This window comes from Lissotriton helveticus, chromosome 7, assembly GCF_964261635.1.
Source record: "Lissotriton helveticus chromosome 7, aLisHel1.1, whole genome shotgun sequence".
Taxonomy (NCBI): Eukaryota; Metazoa; Chordata; class Amphibia; order Caudata; family Salamandridae; genus Lissotriton; species Lissotriton helveticus.
Genome location: NC_136068.1, coordinates 345220349 through 345235011, shown reverse-complemented (window position 1 = coordinate 345235011; position 14663 = coordinate 345220349). Strand labels below are relative to the sequence as shown.

Below are 14663 nucleotides of genomic sequence, written 5' to 3'. Positions count from 1 at the left end.
ACAGTTCAGCCCGAACTGCCAAGCCAGGTCCTCCCTGAAATGGAAACAAGCATACTAGGACTGGTTTCAGGTTTTCAGCCCTCATCAGCCAGGATAACTTGATTCCAGTGGCATGGAGAGCACAGGACTCACGTTTGAGCATACCCGTTCCACTCGGGGTGACAAATGCAAAAACAACAGTTGATGGACAAAATGTAGAACAATGTCATACATTCACCTAAGTAAAGAGATCTGGGCCTCAATCCATCGTTTTTTTGCTCACCGTGGATTTCCAGTTTGAATCCAGACATATGCAAATCAGTCTTGACACTGTGCCCCATAGGAACAGTCCAGCCAGAAATTGCCAAGCCAGGTCCTCCCTGGACTGGAAACAAGCATAGTAGGATCGGTTTCCTGCTTTCAGCCTTCATCAGCCAGGATAGCTTGATTCCAGTTGCATGGAGAGCACGGGACTCACGTCTGAGCATACCCGTTCCACTCGGGGTGACAAATGCAAAAACAACAGTTGATGGACAGAATGCAGAACAATGTCATACATTCACCCCAGTACATAGATCTGGGCCTAAATCCATTGTTTTCTTTCTCACCATTCCATTCCAGTTTGAACCGAGCCAAATGCAAATCAGCTTTGACCCTGTGCTCCATGGGAGCAGTCCAGCCCGAGTTGCCAAGCCAGGTCCTCCTTGAAATGGAAACATGCAATCTAGGACCAGTTTCGGGCTTTCAGCCCTCATCAGCCAGGATAGCTTTATTCCAGTGGCATGGAGAGCACAAACTCATGTCTGAGCATACCCGTTCCACTCGCGGTGACAAATGCAAAAACAACAGTTGATGGGCAGAATGCAGAACAATGTCATACATTCACCCCGGTACATAGATTCAGGCCTAAATCCATCGTTTTCTTGCTCACCATGCCATTCCAGTTTGAACCCAGCCATATGCAAACCAGTCTTGACCCTGTACCCCATGGGAACAGTCTAGCCCGAACTGCCAAGCCAGGTCCTCCCTGGACTGGAAAAAAGCATCCTAGGACCGTTTTTGGGCTTTCAGCTCTCATCAGCCAGGATAGCTTGATTCCAGTGGAATGGAGAGCCCAAACTCACGTCTGAGCATACCCGTTCCACTCCGGATGACAAATGCAAAAACAACAGTTGATGGACAGAATGCAGAACAATGTCATACATTCACCCCAGTACAGAGATCTTGGCCTAAATCCATTATTTTTTTGCTCACCATGCCATTCCAGTTTGAACCCAGTCATATGCAAATCAGTCTTGACCCTGTGCCCCATGTGAACAGTCCATCCCGAACTGCTAAGCAAGGTCCTCCCTGAAATGGAAACAAGCATCCTAGGGCTCATTTAAGGCTTCCAGCCCTCATCAGCCAGGATAACTTGATTCCAGTGGCATGGAGAGCACGGGACTCACGTTTGAGCATACCCGTTCCACTCGGGGTAACAAATGCAAAAACAACAGTTGATGGACAAAATGCAGAACAATGTCATACATTCACCTAAGTAAAGAGATCTGGGCCTCAATCCATTGTTTTTTTGCTCACCATGGAATTCCAGTTTGAAACCAGACATATGCAAATCAGTCTTGACACTGTGCCCCATAGGAACAGTCCAGCCAGAAATTGCCAAGCCAGGTCCTCCCTGGACTGGAAACAAGCATAGTAGGACCGGTTTCCTGCTTTCAGCCTTCATCAGCCAGGATAGCTTGATTCCAGTTGCATGGAGAGCACGTGACTCACGTCTGAGCATACCCGTTCCACTCGGGGTGACAAATGCAAAAACAACAGTTGATGGACAGAATGCAGAACAATGTCATACAATCACCCCAGTACATAGATCTCGGACTAAATCCATTGTTTTCTTGCTCACCATGCCATTCCAGTTTGAACCCAGCCAAATGCAAATCAGCTTTTACCCTGTGCCCCATGGGAGCAGTCCAGCCCGAGTTGCCAAGCCAGGTCCTCTTTGAAATGGAAACATGCATCCTAGGACCAGTTTCGGGCATTCAGTCCTCATCAGCCAGGATAGCTTGATTCCAGTGGCATGGAGAGCAAGGGACTCACGTCTGAGCATACCCGTTCCACTCGGCGTGACAAATGCAAAAACAACAGTTGATAGACAGAATGCAGAACAATGTCATACATTCACCCCAGTATAGAGATCTGGGCCTAAATCCATTGTTTTTTCGCTCACCATGCCATTCCAGTTTGAACCCAGCCATATGCAAATCAGTCTTGACCCTGTGCCCCATGGGCACAGTTCAGCCTGAACTGCCAAGCCAGGTCCTCCCTGGACTGGAAACAAGCATCCTACGATTGGTTTCAGTCTTTCAGCCCTCATCACCCAGGATAGCTTGATACCAGTGGCATGGAGAGCACGGGACTCACGTCTGAGCATACCCGTTCCACTCGGGGTGACAAATGCAAAAACAACAGTTGATGGACAGAATGCAGAACAATGTCATACATTATCCCCGGTACATAGATCTGGGCCTAAATCCATAGTTTTCTTGCTCACCATGCCATTCCAGTTTGAACCCAGCCATATGCAAATCAGTCTTGACCCTGTACCCCATGGGAACAGTCTACCCCGAACTGCCAAGCCAGGTCCTCCCTGGACTGGAAAAAAGCATCCTAGGACCGGTTTTGGGCTTTCAGCCCTCATCAGCCAGGATAGCTTGATTCCAGTGGCATGGAGAGCACAAACTCACGTCTGAGCATACCCGTTCCACTCGCGGTGACAAATGCAAAAACAACAGTTGATGGACAGAATGCAGAACAATGACAAACATTCACTCCACTACAGAGAACTGGGCTTAAATCCATTGTTTTTTTGCTCACCATGCCATTCCAGTTTGAACCCAGCCATATGCAGATCAGTCTTGACCCTGTACCCCATGGGAACAGTCTAGCCAAAACTGCCAAGCCAGGTCCTCCCTGGACTGGAAAAAAGCATCCTAGGACCGGTTTGGGGCTTTCAGCCCTCATCAGCCAGGATAGCTTGAGTCCAGTGGCATGGAGAGCACGGGACTCACGTCTGAGCATACCCGTTCCATTCGGGGTGACAAATGCAAAAACAACAGTTGATGGACAGAATGCAGAACAATGTCATACATTCACCCCAGTACAGAGATATGGGTCTAAATCCATAATTGTTTTACTCACCATGCCATTCCAGTTTGAACCCAGCCATATGCAAATCAGTCTTGACCCTGTGCCCCATGGGAACAGTCCAGCCCGAACTGCCAAGCCAGGTCCTCCCTGGACTGGAAATAAGCATCCTAGGACCGGTTTCTGGCTTTCATCCCTCATCAGTCAGGATAGCTTGATTTCAGTGGGATGGAGAGGACGGGACTCACGTCTGAGCATACCCGTTCCACTCGGAGTGATAAACGCAAAAACAACAGTTGATGGAGAGAATGCAGAACAATGTCATGCAATCACCCCAGTACATAGATCTGTGCCTAAATCCATTGTTTTTTTGCTTACCATGCCATTCCAGTTTGAACTCAGCCACATGCAAATCAGTCTTGATCCTGTGCCCCATGGGAACAGTCCAGCCCGAACTGCAAAGCCACGTCCTCCCTGGACTAGAAACAAGCATCGTAGGACAGGTTTCGGGCTTTCAGCCCTCATCAGCCAGGACAGCTTGATTCCAGTGGCATGGAGAGCACAGGACTCACGTCTGAGCATTCCCGTTCCATTTGGGGTGACAAATGCAAAAACAACAGTTGATGGACGGAATGCAGAACAATGTCATTCATTCACCCCAGTACAGAGATCTGGGCCTAAATCCATCGTTTTTTTGCTGAACATGCCATTCCAGTTTGATCCCAGCCATATGCACATCAGTCTTGACCCTGTGCCCCATGGGAACAGTCCAGCCCAAACTGTCATGCCAGGTCCTCCCTGGACTGGAAACAAGCATCCTAGGACTGGTTTCGGGGTTATAGCCCTCATCAGCCAGGATAGCTTGATTCTAGTGGCATGGTGAGCACGGGACTCATGTCTGAGCATACCATTTCCACTCGGGGTGACCAATGCAAAAACAACAGTTGATGGACAGAATGCAGAACAATGTCATACATTCACCCCTGTACCGAGATCTGGGCCTAAATCCATTGTGTTTTTTGCTCACCATGCCATTCAAGTTTTAACCCAGCCATATTGCCATATCTGTTGGCTCAGTGGACTAAAACGTCCATTGCAGGGGCCTGTGTTTGACCTCATGGTCACAGGTTCAAATCCCGGTGGGTCCACTCAGCCTTTCATCCATCTGAGGTCGATAAAATGAGTACCGTTGAGTTGGGTAACAATAAACATCTGTTATTCAGCGCCAAGACACCTACGGGTAATCGTGCGCTTTACAAATACACCTGTTATGTTATGTTCTGTTACATGCAAATCAGTCTTCACGCTGTACCCCATGGGAACAGTCCAGCCCGAACTGCCAAGCCAGGTCCTCCCTGAACTGGAAACAAGCATCCTAAGACCGGTTTCAGACTTTAAGCCCTCATCACCCAGAATAGCTTGATTTCAGTGGCATGGAGAGCACGGGACTCAAGTCTGAGCATACCCGTTCCACTCGGGGTGACAAACGCAAAAACCACAGTTGATGGACAGAATGCAGAACAATGTCATACATTCACCCCAGTACGGGGACCTGGGCCTAAATCCATTGTTTTTTTTGCTCACCTAGCCATTCCAGTTTGAACCCAGCCATATGCAAATCAGTCTTGACCCTGTGCCCCATGGGAACAGTCTAGACTGAACTGCCAAGCCAGGTCCTCCCTGGACTGGAAACAAGCATCCTAGGACCGGATTCGGGCTTTCATCCCTCATCAGCCAGGATAGCTTGATTCCAGTGGCATTTAAGAGCACAGGACTCACGTCTGAGCATACCCGTTCCACTTGGGGTGACAAATGCAAAAACAACAGTTGATGAACAGAATGCAAAACAATGTCATACATTCACCCCAGTACAGAGATCTGGGCCTAAATCCATCGTTTTTTTGCTCACCAAGCCATTCCTGTTTGAACCCAGTCATATGTCAATCAGTCTTGACCCTGTGCCCCATGGGAACAGTCCAGCCCGAACTGCCATGCCAGGTACTCCCTGGACTGGAAACAAGCAACCTAGGACTGGTTTCGGGGTTTCAGCCCTCATCAGCCAGGATAGCTTGATTCTAGTGGCATGGTGAGCTCGGGACTCATGTCTGAGCATACATTTCCACTCGGGTGACCAATGCAAAAACAACAGTTGATGGACAGAATGCAGAACTATGTCATACATTCACCCCAGTACAGAGACCTGGGCCTAAATCCATTGTTTTTTTTTGCTCACCATGCCATTCCAGTTTGAACCCAGCCATATGCAAATCAGTCTTGACCTTGTGCCCCATGGGAACAGTCTAGACTGAACTACCAAGCCAGGTCCTCCCTGGACCGGAAACAAGCATCCTAGGACCGGATTCAGGCTTTCAGCCCTCATCAGCCAGGATAGCTTGATTCCAGTGGCATGGAGAGCACGGGACTCACGTCTGAGCATACCCGTTCCACTCGGGGTGACAAATGCAAAAACAACAGTGGATGGACAGAATGCAGAACAATGTCATACAATCACCCCAGTACAGAGATCTGAGCCTAATTCCATTGTTTATTTGCTCACCATGCCATTTCAGTTTGAACCCAGCCATATGCAAATCAGTCTTGACCCTGTGCCCAATGGGAACATTCCAGCCCGAACTGCCAAGCCAGGTACTCCCTGGACTGGAAACAAGCATCCTAGGACCGGTTTCGGGCTTTCATCCCTCATCAGCCAGTATAGCTTGATTCCAGTGGCATTTGAGAGCACAGGAATCACGTCTGAGCATACCCGTTCCACTCGGGGTGACAAATGCAAAAACAACAGTTGATGAACAGAATGCAAAACAATGTCATACATTCACTCCAGTACAGAGATCTGGGCCTAAATCCATCGTTTTTTGCTCACCAAGCCATTCCTGTTTGAACCCAGCCATATGTCAATCAGTCTTGACCTTGTGCCCCATGGGAACAGTCCAGCCCGAACTGCCAAGCCAGGTACTCCCTGGACTGGAAACAAGCAACCTAGGACCTGAATCGGGCTTTTAGCCCTCATCAGCCACGATAGCTTGATTCCAGTAGCATGGAGAGCATGGGACTCAGGTCTGAGCATACTCGTTCCACTCGGGGTGAGAAATGCAAAAGCAGCAGTTGATGGACAGAATGCAAAACAATGTCAAACATTCACCCCGGTACAGCGATCTGGGCCTAAATCCATCGTTTTTTTGCTAACTAAGCCATTCCAGTTCGAACCCAGCCATATGCATATCCGTCTTGACCTTGTGCCCCATGGGAACAGTCCAGCCCGAACTGCCAAGTCAGGTCTTCCCTGGACTGGAAACAAGCATCCTAGGACCGGTTTCGGGCTTTCAGCCCTCATCAGCCAGGATAGCTTGATTTCAGTGGCATGGAGAGCACGGGACTCATGTCTGAGCACACCCGTTCCACTTGGGGTGACAAATGCAAAAACAACAGTTGATGGACAGAATGCAGAACAATGTCATACATTCACCACGGTACAGCAATCTGGGCCTAAATCCATCGTTTTTTTGCTCACCATGCCATTCCAGTTTGAACCCAGCCATATGCAAATCAGTCTTGACACTGTGCCCTATGGGAAATTTCCAGCCCGAACTGCCAAGCAAGGTCCTCCCTGGACTGTAAACAAGCATCCTAGGACCGGTTTCGTGCTTTCAGCCCTCATCAGCCAGGATAGCTTGATTCCAGTGGCATGCAGAGCACGGGACTCACTTCTGAGCATACTCATTCCACTCGGGGTGACAAATGCAAAAACAACAGTTGATGGACAGTATGCAGAACGATGTCATACATTCACCCCAGTACAGAGATCTGGGCCTGACTCCATCTTTTTTTGCTCACCATGCCATTCCAGTTCCCACCCATATGCAAATCAGTCCTGACACTGTGCCCTATGGGAACTTTCCAGCCCGAACTGCCAAGCAAGGTCCTCCCTGGACTGTAAACAAGCATCCTAGGACCGGTTTCGTGCTTTCAGCCCTCATCAGCCAGGATAGCTTGATTCCAGTGGCATGCAGAGCACGGGACTCACTTCTGAGCATACTCATTCCACTCGGGGTGAGAAATGCAAAAACAACAGTTGATGGACAGTATGCAGAACAATGTCATACATTCACCACGGTACAGCGATCTGGGCCTAAATCCATCGTTTTTTTGCTCACCATGCCATTCCAGTTTGAACCCAGCCATATGCAAATCAGTCTTGACACTGTGCCCTATGGGAACTTTCCAGCCCGAAGTGCCAAGCAAGGTCCTCGCTGGACTGTAAACAAGCACACTAGGACCGTTTTCGGGCTTTCAGCCCTCATCAGCCAGGATAGCTTGATTTCAGTGGCATGGAGAGCACGGGACTCATGTCTGAGCATACCCGTTCCACTTGGGGTGACAAATGCAAAAACAACAGTTGATGGACAGAATGCAGAACAATGTCATACATTCACCACGGTACAGCAATCTGGGCCTAAATCCATCGTTTTTTTGCTCACCATGCCATTCCAGTTTGAACCCAGCCATATGCAAATCAGTCTTGACACTGTGCCCTATGGGAAATTTCCAGCCCGAACTGCCAAGCAAGGTCCTCCCTGGACTGTAAACAAGCATCCTAGGACCGGTTTCGTGCTTTCAGCCCTCATCAGCCAGGATAGCTTGATTCCAGTGGCATGCAGAGCACGGGACTCACTTCTGAGCATACTCATTCCACTCGGGGTGACAAATGCAAAAACAACAGTTGATGGACAGTATGCAGAACGATGTCATACATTCACCCCAGTACAGAGATCTGGGCCTGACTCCATCTTTTTTTGCTCACCATGCCATTCCAGTTCCCACCCATTTGCAAATCAGTCTTGACCCTGTGCCCCATGAGAACAGTCCAGCCCGAACTGCCAAGCCAGGTCCTCCCTGGACTGGAAACAAGCATCCTAGGACCGGTTTGGGGATTTCAGCCCTCATCAGCCAGGATAGCTTGGTTCCAGTGGCATGGAGAGCACGGGACTCATGTCTGAGCATACCCGTTCCACTGGGGGTGACAAATGCAATAACAACAGTTGATGGACAGAATGCAGAACAATGTCATACATTCACCCCAGTACAGAGATCTTGGCCTAAATCCATTATTTTTTTGCTCACCATGCCATTCCAGTTTGAACCCAGTCATATGCAAATCAGTCTTGACCCTGTGCCCCATGTGAACAGTCCATCCCGAACTGCTAAGCAAGGTCCTCCCTGAAATGGAAACAAGCATCCTAGGGCTCATTTAAGGCTTCCAGCCCTCATCAGCCAGGATAACTTGATTCCAGTGGCATGGAGAGCACGGGACTCACGTTTGAGCATACCCGTTCCACTCGGGGTAACAAATGCAAAAACAACAGTTGATGGACAAAATGCAGAACAATGTCATACATTCACCTAAGTAAAGAGATCTGGGCCTCAATCCATTGTTTTTTTGCTCACCATGGAATTCCAGTTTGAAACCAGACATATGCAAATCAGTCTTGACACTGTGCCCCATAGGAACAGTCCAGCCAGAAATTGCCAAGCCAGGTCCTCCCTTGACTGGAAACAAGCATAGTAGGACCGGTTTCCTGCTTTCAGCCTTCATCAGCCAGGATAGCTTGATTCCAGTTGCATGGAGAGCACGTGACTCACGTCTGAGCATACCCGTTCCACTCGGGGTGACAAATGCAAAAACAACAGTTGATGGACAGAATGCAGAACAATGTCATACAATCACCCCAGTACATAGATCTCGGACTAAATCCATTGTTTTCTTGCTCACCATGCCATTCCAGTTTGAACCCAGCCAAATGCAAATCAGCTTTTACCCTGTGCCCCATGGGAGCAGTCCAGCCCGAGTTGCCAAGCCAGGTCCTCTTTGAAATGGAAACATGCATCCTAGGACCAGTTTCGGGCATTCAGTCCTCATCAGCCAGGATAGCTTGATTCCAGTGGCATGGAGAGCAAGGGACTCACGTCTGAGCATACCCGTTCCACTCGGCGTGACAAATGCAAAAACAACAGTTGATAGACAGAATGCAGAACAATGTCATACATTCACCCCAGTATAGAGATCTGGGCCTAAATCCATTGTTTTTTCGCTCACCATGCCATTCCAGTTTGAACCCAGCCATATGCAAATCAGTCTTGACCCTGTGCCCCATGGGCACAGTTCAGCCTGAACTGCCAAGCCAGGTCCTCCCTGGACTGGAAACAAGCATCCTACGATTGGTTTCAGTCTTTCAGCCCTCATCACCCAGGATAGCTTGATACCAGTGGCATGGAGAGCACGGGACTCACGTCTGAGCATACCCGTTCCACTCGGGGTGACAAATGCAAAAACAACAGTTGATGGACAGAATGCAGAACAATGTCATACATTATCCCCGGTACATAGATCTGGGCCTAAATCCATAGTTTTCTTGCTCACCATGCCATTCCAGTTTGAACCCAGCCATATGCAAATCAGTCTTGACCCTGTACCCCATGGGAACAGTCTACCCCGAACTGCCAAGCCAGGTCCTCCCTGGACTGGAAAAAAGCATCCTAGGACCGGTTTTGGGCTTTCAGCCCTCATCAGCCAGGATAGCTTGATTCCAGTGGCATGGAGAGCACAAACTCACGTCTGAGCATACCCGTTCCACTCGCGGTGACAAATGCAAAAACAACAGTTGATGGACAGAATGCAGAACAATGACAAACATTCACTCCACTACAGAGAACTGGGCTTAAATCCATTGTTTTTTTGCTCACCATGCCATTCCAGTTTGAACCCAGCCATATGCAGATCAGTCTTGACCCTGTACCCCATGGGAACAGTCTAGCCAAAACTGCCAAGCCAGGTCCTCCCTGGACTGGAAAAAAGCATCCTAGGACCGGTTTGGGGCTTTCAGCCCTCATCAGCCAGGATAGCTTGAGTCCAGTGGCATGGAGAGCACGGGACTCACGTCTGAGCATACCCGTTCCATTCGGGGTGACAAATGCAAAAACAACAGTTGATGGACAGAATGCAGAACAATGTCATACATTCACCCCAGTACAGAGATATGGGTCTAAATCCATAATTGTTTTACTCACCATGCCATTCCAGTTTGAACCCAGCCATATGCAAATCAGTCTTGACCCTGTGACCCATGGGAACAGTCCAGCCCGAACTGCCAAGCCAGGTCCTCCCTGGACTGGAAATAAGCATCCTAGGACCGGTTTCTGGCTTTCATCCCTCATCAGTCAGGATAGCTTGATTTCAGTGGGATGGAGAGGACGGGACTCACGTCTGAGCATACCCGTTCCACTCGGAGTGATAAACGCAAAAACAACAGTTGATGGAGAGAATGCAGAACAATGTCATGCAATCACCCCAGTACATAGATCTGTGCCTAAATCCATTGTTTTTTTGCTTACCATGCCATTCCAGTTTGAACTCAGCCACATGCAAATCAGTCTTGATCCTGTGCCCCATGGGAACAGTCCAGCCCGAACTGCAAAGCCACGTCCTCCCTGGACTAGAAACAAGCATCGTAGGACAGGTTTCGGGCTTTCAGCCCTCATCAGCCAGGACAGCTTGATTCCAGTGGCATGGAGAGCACAGGACTCACGTCTGAGCATTCCCGTTCCATTTGGGGTGACAAATGCAAAAACAACAGTTGATGGACGGAATGCAGAACAATGTCATTCATTCACCCCAGTACAGAGATCTGGGCCTAAATCCATCGTTTTTTTGCTGAACATGCCATTCCAGTTTGATCCCAGCCATATGCACATCAGTCTTGACCCTGTGCCCCATGGGAACAGTCCAGCCCAAACTGTCATGCCAGGTCCTCCCTGGACTGGAAACAAGCATCCTAGGACTGGTTTCGGGGTTATAGCCCTCATCAGCCAGGATAGCTTGATTCTAGTGGCATGGTGAGCACGGGACTCATGTCTGAGCATACCATTTCCACTCGGGGTGACCAATGCAAAAACAACAGTTGATGGACAGAATGCAGAACAATGTCATACATTCACCCCTGTACCGAGATCTGGGCCTAAATCCATTGTGTTTTTTGCTCACCATGCCATTCAAGTTTTAACCCAGCCATATTGCCATATCTGTTGGCTCAGTGGACTAAAACGTCCATTGCAGGGGCCTGTGTTTGACCTCATGGTCACAGGTTCAAATCCCGGTGGGTCCACTCAGCCTTTAATCCATCTGAGGTCGATAAAATGAGTACCGTTGAGTTGGGTAACAATAAACATCTGTTATTCAGCGCCAAGACACCTACGGGTAATCGTGCGCTTTACAAATACACCTGTTATGTTATGTTCTGTTACATGCAAATCAGTCTTCACGCTGTACCCCATGGGAACAGTCCAGCCCGAACTGCCAAGCCAGGTCCTCCCTGAACTGGAAACAAGCATCCTAAGACCGGTTTCAGACTTTAAGCCCTCATCACCCAGAATAGCTTGATTTCAGTGGCATGGAGAGCACGGGACTCAAGTCTGAGCATACCCGTTCCACTCGGGGTGACAAACGCAAAAACCACAGTTGATGGACAGAATGCAGAACAATGTCATACATTCACCCCAGTACGGGGACCTGGGCCTAAATCCATTGTTTTTTTTGCTCACCTAGCCATTCCAGTTTGAACCCAGCCATATGCAAATCAGTCTTGACCCTGTGCCCCATGGGAACAGTCTAGACTGAACTGCCAAGCCAGGTCCTCCCTGGACTGGAAACAAGCATCCTAGGACCGGATTCGGGCTTTCATCCCTCATCAGCCAGGATAGCTTGATTCCAGTGGCATTTAAGAGCACAGGACTCACGTCTGAGCATACCCGTTCCACTTGGGGTGACAAATGCAAAAACAACAGTTGATGAACAGAATGCAAAACAATGTCATACATTCACCCCAGTACAGAGATCTGGGCCTAAATCCATCGTTTTTTTGCTCACCAAGCCATTCCTGTTTGAACCCAGTCATATGTCAATCAGTCTTGACCCTGTGCCCCATGGGAACAGTCCAGCCCGAACTGCCATGCCAGGTACTCCCTGGACTGGAAACAAGCAACCTAGGACTGGTTTCGGGGTTTCAGCCCTCATCAGCCAGGATAGCTTGATTCTAGTGGCATGGTGAGCTCGGGACTCATGTCTGAGCATACCATTTCCACTCGGGTGACCAATGCAAAAACAACAGTTGATGGACAGAATGCAGAACTATGTCATACATTCACCCCAGTACAGAGACCTGGGCCTAAATCCATTGTTTTTTTTTGCTCACCATGCCATTCCAGTTTGAACCCAGCCATATGCAAATCAGTCTTGACCTTGTGCCCCATGGGAACAGTCTAGACTGAACTACCAAGCCAGGTCCTCCCTGGACCGGAAACAAGCATCCTAGGACCGGATTCAGGCTTTCAGCCCTCATCAGCCAGGATAGCTTGATTCCAGTGGCATGGAGAGCACGGGACTCACGTCTGAGCATACCCGTTCCACTCGGGGTGACAAATGCAAAAACAACAGTGGATGGACAGAATGCAGAACAATGTCATACAATCACCCCAGTACAGAGATCTGAGCCTAATTCCATTGTTTATTTGCTCACCATGCCATTTCAGTTTGAACCCAGCCATATGCAAATCAGTCTTGACCCTGTGCCCAATGGGAACATTCCAGCCCGAACTGCCAAGCCAGGTACTCCCTGGACTGGAAACAAGCATCCTAGGACCGGTTTCGGGCTTTCATCCCTCATCAGCCAGTATAGCTTGATTCCAGTGGCATTTGAGAGCACAGGAATCACGTCTGAGCATACCCGTTCCACTCGGGGTGACAAATGCAAAAACAACAGTTGATGAACAGAATGCAAAACAATGTCATACATTCACTCCAGTACAGAGATCTGGGCCTAAATCCATCGTTTTTTGCTCACCAAGCCATTCCTGTTTGAACCCAGCCATATGTCAATCAGTCTTGACCTTGTGCCCCATGGGAACAGTCCAGCCCGAACTGCCAAGCCAGGTACTCCCTGGACTGGAAACAAGCAACCTAGGACCTGAATCGGGCTTTTAGCCCTCATCAGCCACGATAGCTTGATTCCAGTAGCATGGAGAGCATGGGACTCAGGTCTGAGCATACTCGTTCCACTCGGGGTGAGAAATGCAAAAGCAGCAGTTGATGGACAGAATGCAAAACAATGTCAAACATTCACCCCGGTACAGCGATCTGGGCCTAAATCCATCGTTTTTTTGCTAACTAAGCCATTCCAGTTCGAACCCAGCCATATGCAAATCAGTCTTGACCTTGTGCCCCATGGGAACAGTCCAGCCCGAACTGCCAAGTCAGGTCTTCCCTGGACTGGAAACAAGCATCCTAGGACCGGTTTCGGGCTTTCAGCCCTCATCAGCCAGGATAGCTTGATTTCAGTGGCATGGAGAGCACGGGACTCATGTCTGAGCACACCCGTTCCACTTGGGGTGACAAATGCAAAAACAACAGTTGATGGACAGAATGCAGAACAATGTCATACATTCACCACGGTACAGCAATCTGGGCCTAAATCCATCGTTTTTTTGCTCACCATGCCATTCCAGTTTGAACCCAGCCATATGCAAATCAGTCTTGACACTGTGCCCTATGGGAAATTTCCAGCCCGAACTGCCAAGCAAGGTCCTCCCTGGACTGTAAACAAGCATCCTAGGACCGGTTTCGTGCTTTCAGCCCTCATCAGCCAGGATAGCTTGATTCCAGTGGCATGCAGAGCACGGGACTCACTTCTGAGCATACTCATTCCACTCGGGGTGACAAATGCAAAAACAACAGTTGATGGACAGTATGCAGAACGATGTCATACATTCACCCCAGTACAGAGATCTGGGCCTGACTCCATCTTTTTTTGCTCACCATGCCATTCCAGTTCCCACCCATATGCAAATCAGTCCTGACACTGTGCCCTATGGGAACTTTCCAGCCCGAACTGCCAAGCAAGGTCCTCCCTGGACTGTAAACAAGCATCCTAGGACCGGTTTCGTGCTTTCAGCCCTCATCAGCCAGGATAGCTTGATTCCAGTGGCATGCAGAGCACGGGACTCACTTCTGAGCATACTCATTCCACTCGGGGTGAGAAATGCAAAAACAACAGTTGATGGACAGTATGCAGAACAATGTCATACATTCACCACGGTACAGCGATCTGGGCCTAAATCCATCGTTTTTTTGCTCACCATGCCATTCCAGTTTGAACCCAGCCATATGCAAATCAGTCTTGACACTGTGCCCTATGGGAACTTTCCAGCCCGAAGTGCCAAGCAAGGTCCTCGCTGGACTGTAAACAAGCACACTAGGACCGTTTTCGGGCTTTCAGCCCTCATCAGCCAGGATAGCTTGATTTCAGTGGCATGGAGAGCACGGGACTCATGTCTGAGCATACCCGTTCCACTTGGGGTGACAAATGCAAAAACAACAGTTGATGGACAGAATGCAGAACAATGTCATACATTCACCACGGTACAGCAATCTGGGCCTAAATCCATCGTTTTTTTGCTCACCATGCCATTCCAGT

General features: G+C 49.1%; 1 long non-coding RNA gene across 1 annotated transcript in view; it reads left to right on the top strand.

Annotated features, from left to right (window-relative positions):
• Positions 1-14663, top strand: part of LOC144766758 (uncharacterized) — an 837531-nt gene that overhangs the window by 579596 nt on the left and 243272 nt on the right. The window lies entirely within an intron of this gene.